This window comes from Chiloscyllium plagiosum, chromosome 12, assembly GCF_004010195.1.
Source record: "Chiloscyllium plagiosum isolate BGI_BamShark_2017 chromosome 12, ASM401019v2, whole genome shotgun sequence".
Lineage (NCBI taxonomy): Eukaryota > Metazoa > Chordata > Chondrichthyes > Orectolobiformes > Hemiscylliidae > Chiloscyllium > Chiloscyllium plagiosum.
Window position 1 is genome coordinate 24,362,417 of NC_057721.1, and position 13,222 is coordinate 24,375,638.

Here is a 13,222-nt window from a genome sequence, read left to right on the forward strand (position 1 = left end):
CACAATATGTGAGACATCTGCCTTTGCCGAAGGGAATTATCAGTGAGATCTGTCACTTGCTGCTACCTCCGAGCAGTGTGGAATGAAGCTGACTTTGACAAGGAAAATTTCTTCCAGCCTGGAACTGGGGATGCTGACAACATTGTTGTAGTTTGCCATTCTCAGTTGCATAAGAGAGGTCACTGACACTCTGTATAACAGGGCTGCAGAACATTTGTCCTCTTTGGCCAACAGCAGAATGAAGTTTACACCTTCACAGAGATTGAGGGCTTTCTATGATGCAAGGTCTCATTGACTGCTTGATATTCCCTTTGCAGGTACAAGTAGTTCTGGGATAACATGCATTTCGGCAGCCTGATTTGATTCTAACATCACTGAAGAATTAGGGAACAGTATTTTGGAGAACGCCTACCTTTGTTTGCAGTAGCGTGATTCCAGCAGGGATTGTTTGCGCGCTTCGTGCTGCACATACACTGATGTGCATGCTGAAGTCCCCACGCTGTTCTGTGCATGTGCTGATGTCCATATCGGTCTGTGTGCCGTTCTGAGCATGAGCCAATGTCAGCTACTGAGAGAGCAGCTTTCTATGAGAAGTACTGTACTGAGAGCAGCTTTCTTACTTTTTTTTAATGTACAGTGTTAAGTTTACTTTTGTTTTGTGAATAAATATGATTTCACTTTCATTCAGGATGAGTATACTTTGCTTTTGACGTTTGGGTGATTTTTGAGCGATTGAGTGATAATTTTTGTGTCCCAAACCCCACTTTTCCCATCAGCCCCATTAATTCTCTTAAGCAATTTTCTATTAAGCAAGGTTTCGCTGGAGCACAACTGTGGTGTTCCAGGTGAACCACCTGTACTGCAAGTTAACTCATTGACAACAGAAAGATAATTTTTTCCCTAAACATGCAACAGATATGCGAGCATATGCCTTGACTGATACAAGTGATTCCCACTATCTTGGCAGCAATCGTGATTTCATTCTGCAGCCATTCTCTATGCCATCTGCAATTGAGTCACCCTTACAAAACAAATGCTGACTCCTGGGTAACAAAGACCGCACTTGAACAATGTGCTTGGTGACTCGAGTGCACAACCTACGTACCCTAATGTGCAGCAATGCAAGCCAAACTGCCACAGGGGCTGTAATAAAATAGGCCACTGGCACGCTTCAGTATTTCTGCTGCCTGGATAGTGCTGGAGGAATGTTAAAGGACATCGCGTAGAGGTGTCAAGAATCATGGTGGTCTTCTTTGTCTCGCACAGTCTCGCCACAAGAGAACATCAACTACATGGTAAGCAGGAGAAGAATGAGACCAGAAGAATGAGGTCACCCAATTTGACCAGGGTGTCCATGAACAATTTATCTGACTGCAGAACCAGTTTAATGCAACCCCAATTTCCCATTCACCAGTATTACCACAGCTTCACCTTTACTCCATAACTCACCATCACTGTTTTAACTTGGCCACAATAAACAAATGCCGACAAAAAAAAATCCAGTCCAAATTATAAATGAAATTGCGTTATATTCAAGACAAATACCATCAATCAGCCTTGTGCATACCCTTCGTGCCTGTCTTCTGTGTAGCTGTGCCTGGTTTGATGCTTTATGCCTAAGCATTGCTGGTGGAAAGCTGCTGCATTTCAGTGAGAGACTGTCGGTGACCATGAATGACAACCTCAAGTTGGTTTGAGCCTTGAGGGCTGTCCTTCAGATTGTACCACCTTGACCTGGGCGTCAGTAGTCAGCGCTGGCTTGTTAAAAGGTAATAGCAAGAGCATTGATGGGATTCCAGTGGAGGGTCAAAAATTGCTGCCGTGGTGAAGAAAGAATTTCACAGAGACATTGCTTTAGCAATTCTAATAATCTGTTGGAGGTCAAGATGCTAGAATTCGTAACACTACACAAAACTCTTTGCAATATTTGATCAGTTAAATTTTAGTCAGATTCAGAAGCCCTGTTTGCATTAAAAGTTACTTATTTAACTTTGTATCTTCAGCTCTGGAGGTTCAGAGGCATGCTGGTGCAAACTTGTCCAACTATCTGTCGAATCAGGCAGTGCAGAAGGTCTCCACTGGAACCACATCCCTTTCTGCTTCAGTCAAGTTATCATGTTGTATGATTCAAATACTCAGCAACACAGCCAGCCACTTTGACAGCTCCTGCAGAAGGATACTTCTGTCAGAAAAGTGACAGAAGAGTAACATTCAGTTAAATGGTTTGAGTATCCATGGGCGAGGGGTGGGGGGGGGGGGGGGGGGGGGGGCGGGGGAAGGGAGGCTAGATGGGGCAGTCTGCAATTTGGGTGTGTTCGGGGTGTGCCAGGTGGATCGGATGTTTTGGGTAGGTCAGAAGGCAGTGGTGAGTGAGGGCGGGTTTCAGTCCAGGTGCAAGATGTTGGGGGAGGGGAGCATGTGTCAGGTTTGGCAAAACAGGGAGGCAGGTCAGTTCACTGAGTGTTTGTCAGGTCTTGCAGGGTGGCTGATGGGAAGTGTGGTGTTGGGTTAGGGTCTGACCCAGACTGAGAGGTGTTAGATATGGCAGATATTGGTGGGGTTTGGAAGACCAGGTCTTTGGGGGTTTGGTTCAGCTCAGGAATGATGGGGACAAGGTGGAGAGTGGGCGAGAGATGGGTCAGCCCAGTATCCAGTTAGGGGTGAGGGGAACCCAGATCAGAGGGAGGGGAAATAGTTGTATTGAGTCTGGCAGGATGGGGCTGGGGATGGCTGTCAAATGACTGTACAGAGTTGGTTATCAGGTATTGTTGAGATGTGAAGGGTTGGCAAATAGGTAGTTGATTGGTTGGTGACAAATGGGCAAGGGATTAGAATGTAGGAATCCGTAATCAGAGTTGGGGATCAATGTGCTAGTTACCCGGGAGTTAGAATAGGTTTTTAATCCTTTAAATCTCCTGGGTAACCACTGACCTTAACTGAACCACAGACTACTGAAGATTGCTATTTTAAGGAGCTTTCTTGGAAAATTCCAGACACACACTTGAACTGTCCATCAGAAGCTTTAATTTTCTGGACAGATCCATAGAAGCTGCTGTGTTAGGGATTCTACACAGTCCTGACACACTACTCCAGTCTGCGTCATCGATTCTGTGATCATTATTAATGTCAGGGCTGATATCCGTCGCCTTGATGGTGAAGACTGAACTTGCATGGGAGCAATTTGCAGCAAACTGATTTTGCATGAATTTAGTCAGAATTAGTCACCTCGACGTCTTGCTTATCCTGTTATCAAAGCTGGACCATCAGCCATTGGATGCTGCATTTTTGATGGGACTACAAATTTGCTAATGGAGTTGGCCGCCCACTTGACACTGAAAAGGATGGGCTCAACAAAACTGCTGTGCTGCCTACATCAATGATAATGTGTGCAGGTTAATCCCACTTCGTAACACTCCGTATAATTGAGTTTCTATCTGCAGATCCCCCACTCTGAAATTATGTTGTTAGAATGAGAAGAAGTGCTTGTTCAGTTATGATTCATCACAACATGTCTGGGTTTTGTACCTTCCACAAAAGCTGGGGAGGATGTGTATAGATAAACAAGTGTAAACACCTTTGCTACAACTGCCAAAGTATGATGACAACCCATTTGCAAGTGGTTACAGAATATGGCCTTTGCTCTTGGTGTAAATTCCAATTATCATAATCTTTCCAACTTGTATAATCACGATAACTTTGCCATTTGGCATTGTTCCTTGTGCAGAAAATCCATGAGTACCTCTTTCAGTACTGCACCAGCCTCGAGAGCTGCTTTATGACACAGGAACTGTTGTCAGAGCTGTGGTTGTAAGAAATGGAGTAGGGATCCTTCCTGCTCATAATTTCACAAATTGCATCATGAATATATTTGAAAAATAACTAATGTTTTCTATCCATAATCTCTCTGAAGCACATAAAAAACTATGTTGGTCTCTTTTCTTTTGCCTCTCTCCCTCTTTCTCAAACTTAGTGTCAATGTCTCATTCACTTAGTTATGACAGGTGTAATTGCAAAATAATCATTTCAAACATGTAAATTTGTTAAAATTTTTATTGAGGTACAATCATAGAAAATCATGTAACAAAATCCTTTCACCCATCACATCTTCTGCTGCACATTGACTAAAGTATTCCCCAAGGATGGGGGAGTCCAGCAAGTCAGTGCAAAAGATAAGGCTGAAGCATTCACAACAGTCTTCAGCTAGAAGTGCAGATTGGATCCACCTCTCCAAGAGGTCCCCAGCATCACAAATATCAGAATTCTGCCAATTCAATTTACTCCAAGTGATATCTAGAAATGTTTGGAGGCACTGAATACTGCAAAGGCTATGGGCCCGAACAACATTCCAGCAATAGTCATGAAGACTTGTGCTCCAGAACATGCTGCACCCCTAGCCGAGTTCTTCCAGTACAGCTACAAAACTGATATCTACCTGACAAAGCAGAATATTATTCAGTTATAATTTTTTTAACAAAAAAGCAGGATAAATGTAACCCCGCCCATCAGTCTACTCTCAAACATCAATACAGTGATGGGAGATGTCATTGACAGTGCTTTCCAGAAGCATCTGCCCAACGATGACCTACTCGGTGATGCCCAGTTTGAATTCCACCAAGGCCACTCAGCTCCTGACCTAATAGCCTTCAGCAAAAGAGCTGAATTCCCAAGGTGAGAGTGATAGACCTTGACATGATGTCCACATTTTGCTAGGTGTGGTGTCAAGGAGCCCTAGCAAAATTAGAATCAGTGTGAGTTTGGAAAAACTCTCTGCCGGTTGTAGTCATACTTGGCAAAAAGGAAGAGATGGTTGTCATTGTTGGAGGTCAGCCATCTCACCTCTGAGATATCTCCGCGGGAATTCCTCAGGCGAGTGTCCGAGACCAATCATATTCAGCTATTTCATCAATGACCCCTTATCATAAGGTTATAAGTGGGGATTTTACCAATGGTTGCACAAGGTTCTGCATTGTTCATAACTGCTCAGGTATTGAAGCAGTCCATGTCCAAATGCAGGCTAATATCCAGGCTTCGGCTGAAAGGTGGAAAGTAACATTAGTACCACGCAAATGCCAGGCATTGATCATCTCCAATAAGAAACCATCTAACCATCACCCCTTGACGTTTAATGGCATCGCCATCACTGAAGTCTCCACTATTTACTTCCTAGGGATTGCAAATAACCAGAAACTAAACTGGACTAAAGTTAATGGCTACAAGAACAAGTCAGAAGCTAGGAATATTGCAGCAAGTAACTCACCTCCTGGGTCCCCTGTCCAGTGTCTACAAGGCACAAGTCAGGAATGTGATGGAATGCTTCTCACTTGCCTAGATGAATGTGGCTCCAATAAAATACAAGAAGCTTGACACAATCCACAACAAAGTTACCTACTTAATTGGCAACATGTCCACATTCGCTCCTTCCATCATAGATGCTCAGTAGTAGGAGTGTGTACCAATCACAAGATGCACTGCAGAAATTCACCAAAGATCCTTCAACAACACCTTCTAATCCATGACCTGTACCATCTGAAAGGACAATGGCAGAAGATACATGGGAACACTGCCACCTGCAAGTTTCTCTCCAAAACCACTCACCATCCTAACTTGAAAATATATCTCCATTCCGTCAGTATCAGTGGATTAAAATCCTGGATTTTCCTTCCGAATAGCATTGTTGCTGGACCAACATCACATGTATTGCAGCAGATTAAGAAGACACCTGATTACCACTGATAGAGTAAACAACAGAATGCTTAGGAGCATTGAAATACAGAGAGATCTTGAGGTCCAAGACTATAGCTCCCTGAAAGTGGCAACACAAATGGATAAGGTGGCATGCTTGGCTTCACTGGTTGAGGTATTGAGTATAGAAGGTGGCAAGACATGTTGCAGCTGTGTAAAACTTTAGTTAGGTGACATTTGAAAGATTGTGTGCAGTTCTGGTCACCACACAATAGGAAGGATGTGAAGGCTTTGAAGAGATTGCACAATAGGTATAACAGGATATTCCTGGATTGGAGTGCATTAGCTATAATTTGAGGTTGGACGAATTTAGATTGTTTACATCAGAGCCTGAGGGGTGATCTGATAGAAGTATATAAAATTATGAAAGGCGTGGATAGTTGGAGTCACTTTCTCAGGAAATTTGAAATATTAGGGGGCATGGGTTTAAGGTGAAATGGGGAAAAAAGATGTGTGAGGCAAGTATTTTACACTGAAGATGGTAGTTGCCTAGAGCGCTTTGCCAGGGGAGGTGGTAGAAGCAGAAATGATCACAACATTTAAGTGGAGCAGCCAGTGTTGGACTGGGCTGGATGACGTTAAACATCTCGCAATACTAGGTTATAGTTCAACTGGTTTTTTTGGAAGCACTAGCTTTTGGAGCACTGCTCCTTCATTTGGTAGCAAAATTCTGTGTCATGATCCTGTTCCACAGCTACCTGATGAAGGAGCAGCACTCCGAAAGCTAGTACTTCCAAATAAACCTGTTGGACTGTAACCTAGTGTTGTGATTTTTAACTTTGTCCACAACATTTACTAGGTACTTAGACAGACACAAGAACAAGCAGGAAATAGAGGGATACAGGCCCCATGCAGGCAGATATCATTAGTTTAGGATGGCATTGTGGGCAATATAGATATGATGGGCTAAAGGGCCTGTTCCTGTGCTGTACCATTCTATGCTTAATTTTTAAGGGTCAGCAGGGACTGACAATAAATGCTGATCTGGCTAATCATGCCCATGTCCTACAAATAATTTTGTTTTTAAAAATAACCATCTATTGATACATCGGAGCAAGGACAGATTGACATCTCTAGGATTGCTTCTGCAAATAATAATGGTAATAAAGGAGATTCTGTAACTCACACAATTAACAATCTTGATAAACCCCACTTTTTTCAGCAATACATTGCCAAATTGTTTAAATTTCTTTGTGATCACCCATTGATTCAATGGGCCAACCAAAGTTATTAATCAGAATGAAATGCCTATGAAGTTGTCTGCATATATAATGTAATGACTCTAAGAATGAAGGTCAGAATTGTCTCGGTAGAGAGAAATGACTCATGGTGGTTTAGCCTGAGGGTCACCACACCTTAGGCGAGGGGTGAGGTTCAAAAGGAGAGTCCTCACCGGTAATCTCAGCCAGTGTAGACATTGACTCCATGTTGTTGGTATCACTCTGTTTCACAAACCTGGCATGCAGCCAACTGAGCTAAAACGTAAGTTATAGTTTGTGCAGAGATTCAAATATTCATTATTTATTGATGTATTGCAAGTATGGCATTTTGTGAAATTTCTGAGTAATCTAGATATCCTAGATAATGTGACTTCTGCTAATTGCAGTGTTTGTGTCTGTATTTTACATCTTGTCCCATTAATAGTTACCAGGCCTCTGTCAAAATAAATAGACCGATATGTGACAGCTAAAAAGGTTGTAAGTTTATAGTTGCCTTAGAAATGGCTATTTTGTGTCAGATGGAATTTTTAAGTAAATTCTGACCTTCATTCTTAGAGTCATTACATTATATATGCAGACAGCATCAAAAAGTGCTCATAACCTGCCCCAGTCTATGTGAAAAAGCAATTATATTTTGAAAATATGTGTTGGTGAGAGTCAGAAGAGGTTTGGCATTCCAATCTAATGATTGGAGGTATTGGTTTCAGTAGTTGTTTCTATCTTTACTGTTTCTGAGTTAAATGCTCCTTAATTGAACATTAAGAACATCAGGAATTCTGAAGTATCTCTACCAACTTATCAGATAAGATATGAGTAAAGACATTCTGCGTTTTTGGATAATGCAATGATTTAGATTGGGCTTTCAGAACAAATGATGAAATTTCTATCTGTTAAAAAGAGTTGAAAGCAGCCTAACAGATGCTGCAAGCATGCCACAGTCAATATTCATCGACTCAGAGGATACTTGATGGGTAATAGTGAGAGACAGAAGGCCTGTTCAGTCACAGCTAGAAAAGTACAGATGTAAAGCTAACTTGCAGAGACTTGCATTGGTCAACACTTTGTTTTCTTCCAGCTTCTGCTTTATTAAATTGTTTTCTGAAAGTGCTCACCTGGCTGGAATACTGTTCCAGAAGCACTAGCAGTCCTCCTAGATACTACTTAAATCAACATTTTTAGAAGTGTTACATCTCTGGGAGTAGGTGAGACTTGAACCCTTGTGGACAAGAGATAGTGATACTGCAACTACATCACAAAAGTTTGCTAAAATCTACTGACTTGAACTTTTAGATATTTTTAGCCAACATTTGCAGGCATTTGACACAACTCAGGTGAGGGGTGGGCTTCAAGTTTGATTTTCTGACCCAGAGGTAAGGACACTACCTCTGTGCCATGAAACCTGATGAGAGTCCCCCTTATATCTCACCTAAATGGCCATTCTTCACATGCAAGCCTCGTCATTGAAATCCAGATTTACTGTTAATGAGACCTGACTGGAAAAGTTGCACTGGATTCAGACGGATGTGGGATGTTAGTATTTAGTATTCTATGATGAGCTAACTAATACAGAACTATGTGCAAGTTTGAACAGATGTAGGGAGTGCACGAGTCAGGGAGAAGTGCATGTCCATGAAATCTGATTAAAAGCATGCAATTAGAGGGGAGTGTCAGAATAGGAGAATAACCATTGTGAAAGAAGTTAGAAAAAGCTCAGAAATGAATGTGCAACCCATTAGCAGCTCTTAGTTCAGTAAAAGAAAGAAAGATGACATCAAGTCCAAATGTAGGTCTACAAGCAAATGAGCAACAGTGCGCTGAGTGCCTGATTTTTTAAACTTGATTCCTGATGGTAGAGGTACATTTCACCAATAATTGCCACACCTATGCTAGCTTTCTAGAGTATGGAATTTGTAGTTCTGACAGCAGCAAATGTGTGACATTTAGCTGTCTGGTGAGAAGATCTGTTTCTGCAAATGTCATCAAACTCTGCAAAACTAAGCTTGCAGATGTGGCTTAAGACAGGTAGCGCCAATCAGATACGCAGGCTGTTTATCATCCTGCAAGGCCTCATTAATGCAGTGCTACTGAAAACATGGTGAATTCCATGACTGGACCTCTTCCAAGGTAGACTTCAGTATATAGTAATGCATCTGGTATTCACATGCATGAATATATATGCAGGGTCTACAATTCCTAGGTCTATGATTCTAGGAACAGAAACTTCTGCCTGTACTGACTGTCAAAACAGACATAAGTTTACTAGCAGAGAAGCACAGGACATTTCTTGTGCAGTTGGACCATCCTGGTATCCCAGTGCCAGCCTCCCTTTTCTTTCGGGCACCTCAGATTGAGATCCATTGGTACGAGATATGATTTCAGAGCAAAAATAAATCTTCAGACGTGTTGTTCCTTGGGCTTTTCTTGAGTTTCGTTGGAACACAGCAGCAGGCCAAGAGCAGAAATGTACCTTGGGAGCAAGATGATTTATTGAAATCATAAGCAACCAGAAGGCTGGAGCCGTTCTGTCGGATTGATCGGAGCTGTTCCACAAAGCTGTCACCCAGTCTGTGTTTGGTCTTGTCTATGGAGAGATGACCACATTGTGAGCAGCAAATACTGTAGATTAAAAGAAGTACAAGTAAACCACTGCTTCATCTGGAAGATGTATTTGGTGCCTTGGACAGTGAGGCAGGAGGAAGTAAATGGACAAGAGATATAGCTCTGCAATTGCACGAGAGTACGGCTATGTTAGGAGTGATAGAGGAGTAGATCACGGTGTCAAGGAGAGAATGATGCCTATGGAATGCTGATAGAGCAGAGGAGGGAAAGATGTGTTTGGTGGTGGAATCCTGCCGGAAATGCCAGAGGATGATCCTTTGAATACAGAGAGTGGTAGAGTGGAAAGTGATGTTAAAGGGGAACCTAGCATTGTTTTGCGATGGAGAGCTTGGCAAAAGGGCAGAAATGTGGCAAATTGGTTGGACAGGGTTGAGAGCACTGTCAACCACAGTGGAGTAATCCTCAGTGGAAAAAAATGGAAGACGTTTTGAAGGAAACCCAATGGAAGGTGGCATCATCGAGACATGCAAGGAGAATGGAATGGAGTCCTGACAGGAAGAAAGGTCCTTCTGTCAAGGCAAAAGGGACAAGGTCAGGTCATAATCCTTTTCTGTTTCTTCCCAAGAATTGCACAGCATTCTACCAGTAAGCTTTGTAGGTTATCTGAATAATTATTTAAATGTAAATTTTATGTTGTACAATATGTGAAAAAGACCTTTCTCCTCATGATAATTGTCACGATGCCTAGCCCCATATATGATTTTGTTTTCTAAGACAAATAAACCTCGCAGTTGTAGAACTGTTATTTCCATAATGTTTTGAATATCCTCCCAAAATGCTGATGTGAACTCTTTTTTGCATTCAGTATACAACCTTTCAGGTGGGGAAGGAGGATTGACAGGTATATGCTAGAACATTCCAGCTGCTGGACTGTCCCAGGATAATTATTTTTGGATGAAAATACCATAAAGGAAAATGCCTCCAGCAATTTGCCATCTGGTTTAAATTATTAAAAGGGAAATCTGTAATGGTGAAAGGTCAGTATGTAGGTTATATTTTGAGAATTACAGTCACGTCCAGCCAATGTAATTTATATGATACAATACTGTTGTGCCTTGGGGTGAAAGAGACACAGCATAGTATTTGAAATGCTACTTCCTTCACTCTGAACGTCAGTCAAAAAAAAAAACACTTTAAGGAAATCCTGCCCTCAGGAATGTGATACAGAAGGGATAAATATTCCTGGAAATGAGTTGGTGTACCTGAGAAACTTATGCAAAAAGGCTGCTGTTATTTGTGATTTGCTTTCTGGAAAAAGATAAGGAGTAGTGATTTGGTTTATATTAAGCAGCATTTGTAAGCACAGTCATAATGCAATTGTAAGAGACCAGCATCAATGAACCGGAGATGATGAGTTCAAACCTCTTCTCTGGAGTAGAAGGGTTAAACATCCAATTGATTCAACTTTTTAAAAGTAAAAAGTCTTAGTCATGATGGTCATTGATCTATTTGATTTTCATAAATACCCAACTAATTCCCAAATGTGCTTTCTGGAGGTAAACCTGTCAATTCTATCCAAACTGGTTATATGTGACTTCAGACACTCAACAATGGGTTGATTCTTAACTACCATGTGTCATGCTGTATAAACCACTCAAACAAGTATTGAAAATGTGGGAGAAGCTCAGCAGGTCTGGCAGCATCTGTGGAGAGAGAAACTGAGTTAACATGATGACTGTTTTTCAGAACATAAACTGCTCAGTACTGTTAAACTGTTATGACAAAACAAAATAAGGATAAAACTGGAATCACCATCCATCATCAAGGTAGGCACCAGATTTGAAAGCAAAAAGACAGTGTCACTCCATAAAGGTTTGGGTTTTCTGCCATGATTTGCAGAGTTGTTACCACAGGCAAAGGGGGGGAATTTGCTAATGGTCTTCGGGAGAATTGAAACTAATTCAGCAGGGGGATGGAACCTAAATTGTAGTTCTAGTACACAGGTGGTTGAGAGTAGTGAGATCAGAAATAAGGTTTCAAGGCCACAAGAGGGCACCGGCAAGCAAGAAGTTGGTTTGAAGTTTGTCTCCTTCAATGCCTGGAGCATCCAGAATAAGGTGGGTTAACCTGTAGCATGGGTTGGTACCTGGGACTTTGATGTTGTGGCCATTTCAGAGACATGGGTAGAGCAGGGACAGGAATGGTTGTCGCAGGTTCCGGGATTTAGATGTTTCAGGAAGAACAGAGAAAATGGTAAAACGGAGGTGGGGGTGGGGAGGTGGCATTGATAATCAAGGACAGTATTACGATTGCAGAAAGGCCATTTGAGGACTCATCTACTGAGGTAGTATGGCTGAGGTTAGAAACTGGAAAGGTCACCCTGTTGGGAGTTTTCTGCAGGCCTCTGAACAGTTGCAGAGATGTAGAGGAAAGGATAGCAAAGATAATTTTCAATAGGAGTGAAAGTGAAAGGGTAGTTGTTATGAGGGACTTTAGATGGGTCAGTTTTTGTCCAATGTGTGCAGGAGGGTTTATTGACACAGTATGTAGACAGGCCAACAAGGAGCGAGGCCAACTGGATTTGGTACTGGGTAATAAGCTAGGCCAGGTGTTAGATTTGGAGGTCAGTGAACACTTTGGTTGTAGTGACCACAATTCGGTTATGTTTAGTGATGGAAAATATATAACCACAGCGCAACAACTATGGCTAGGGGAAAGGCAATTCTGATGCAATTCAGCAAGTTTTAGGATGTATTGGATGGGGAACGATAGGATGCAAATGAAATGTGGAGCTTTTTCAAGCAACAGCAAGTCCTTGATAAGCATGTACCTGTCAGGCAGGGAGGAAGTTGTCAAGCGAGGGACCCATGGTTTACTAAAGAAGTTGAAGCTCTTGTCAAGAGGAAAAAGAAGACTTCTGTTAAGATGAGACGGGAAGGTTTAGTTCGGGCGCTAGAGAGTTACAGGTTAGCCAGGAAAGACCTAAAGGGAGAGTTAAGAAGAACCAGGAGGGGACATGAGAAGTCATTGGCAGATAGGATCAAGGAAACCCTGGAAGCTTTCTACAGTTGTATTAGGAATAAAAGAATGACTAGAGAAAGATTAGGGCCAAGCAAGGATAGCAATAGGAAGTTGAGTGAGGAGTCCCAAGAGATAGGGGAAGCGCTAAATGAATATTTTTCATTAGTATTCACACAGGAAAAAGACAATGTTGTCAGGAGAATACTAAGATACAGGCTACTAGACTAGATGGGATTGAGGTTCACAAGGAGAATGTGTTAGCAATTCTGGAAAGTGTGAAAATAGGTAAGTCCCCTGGGTTAGAACTATCCTGGATTCTCTGGGAAACAATTCTCTGAGATTGCAGAGCCTTTGGCTTTGACCTTTCTGTCATCATTGTCTTCAAGAATAGTGCCAGATGACTGGAGGATAGTAAATGTTATTCCCTTGTTCAAGAAGGGGAGCAGAGATAGCCCTGGTATTTATAGACCAGTGATGGAAATGTGTTGCTGGAAAAGCGCAGCAGGTCAGGCAGCATCTAGGGAACAGGAGAATCGACGTTTCGGGCATTAGCCCTTCTTCAGGAATGAGGAAAGTTGGTCCAGCAGGCTAAGATAAAAGATAGGGAGGAGGGACTTGGGGGAGACCAACTTTCCCCATTCCTGAAGAAGGGCTAATGCCCGAAACGTCGATTCTCCTGT

At 42.1% G+C, this 13,222-nt stretch overlaps 1 protein-coding gene and 1 long non-coding RNA gene across 6 annotated transcripts in view; one reads left to right on the forward strand and one right to left on the reverse strand.

Annotated features, from left to right (window-relative positions):
* The window catches only part of dmd (dystrophin), a 2,012,228-nt gene that overhangs the window by 1,337,563 nt on the left and 661,443 nt on the right, over positions 1–13,222 (forward strand). The gene's annotated exons all lie outside the window — the stretch shown is intronic.
* Positions 9,468–13,222, reverse strand: part of LOC122555073 — a 10,723-nt gene continuing 6,968 nt past the window's right edge. Inside the window, exon 3 of the long non-coding RNA XR_006313151.1 lies at positions 9,468–9,543. This is a non-coding gene — a long non-coding RNA (uncharacterized LOC122555073). The remainder of the gene's footprint in view (positions 9,544–13,222) is intronic.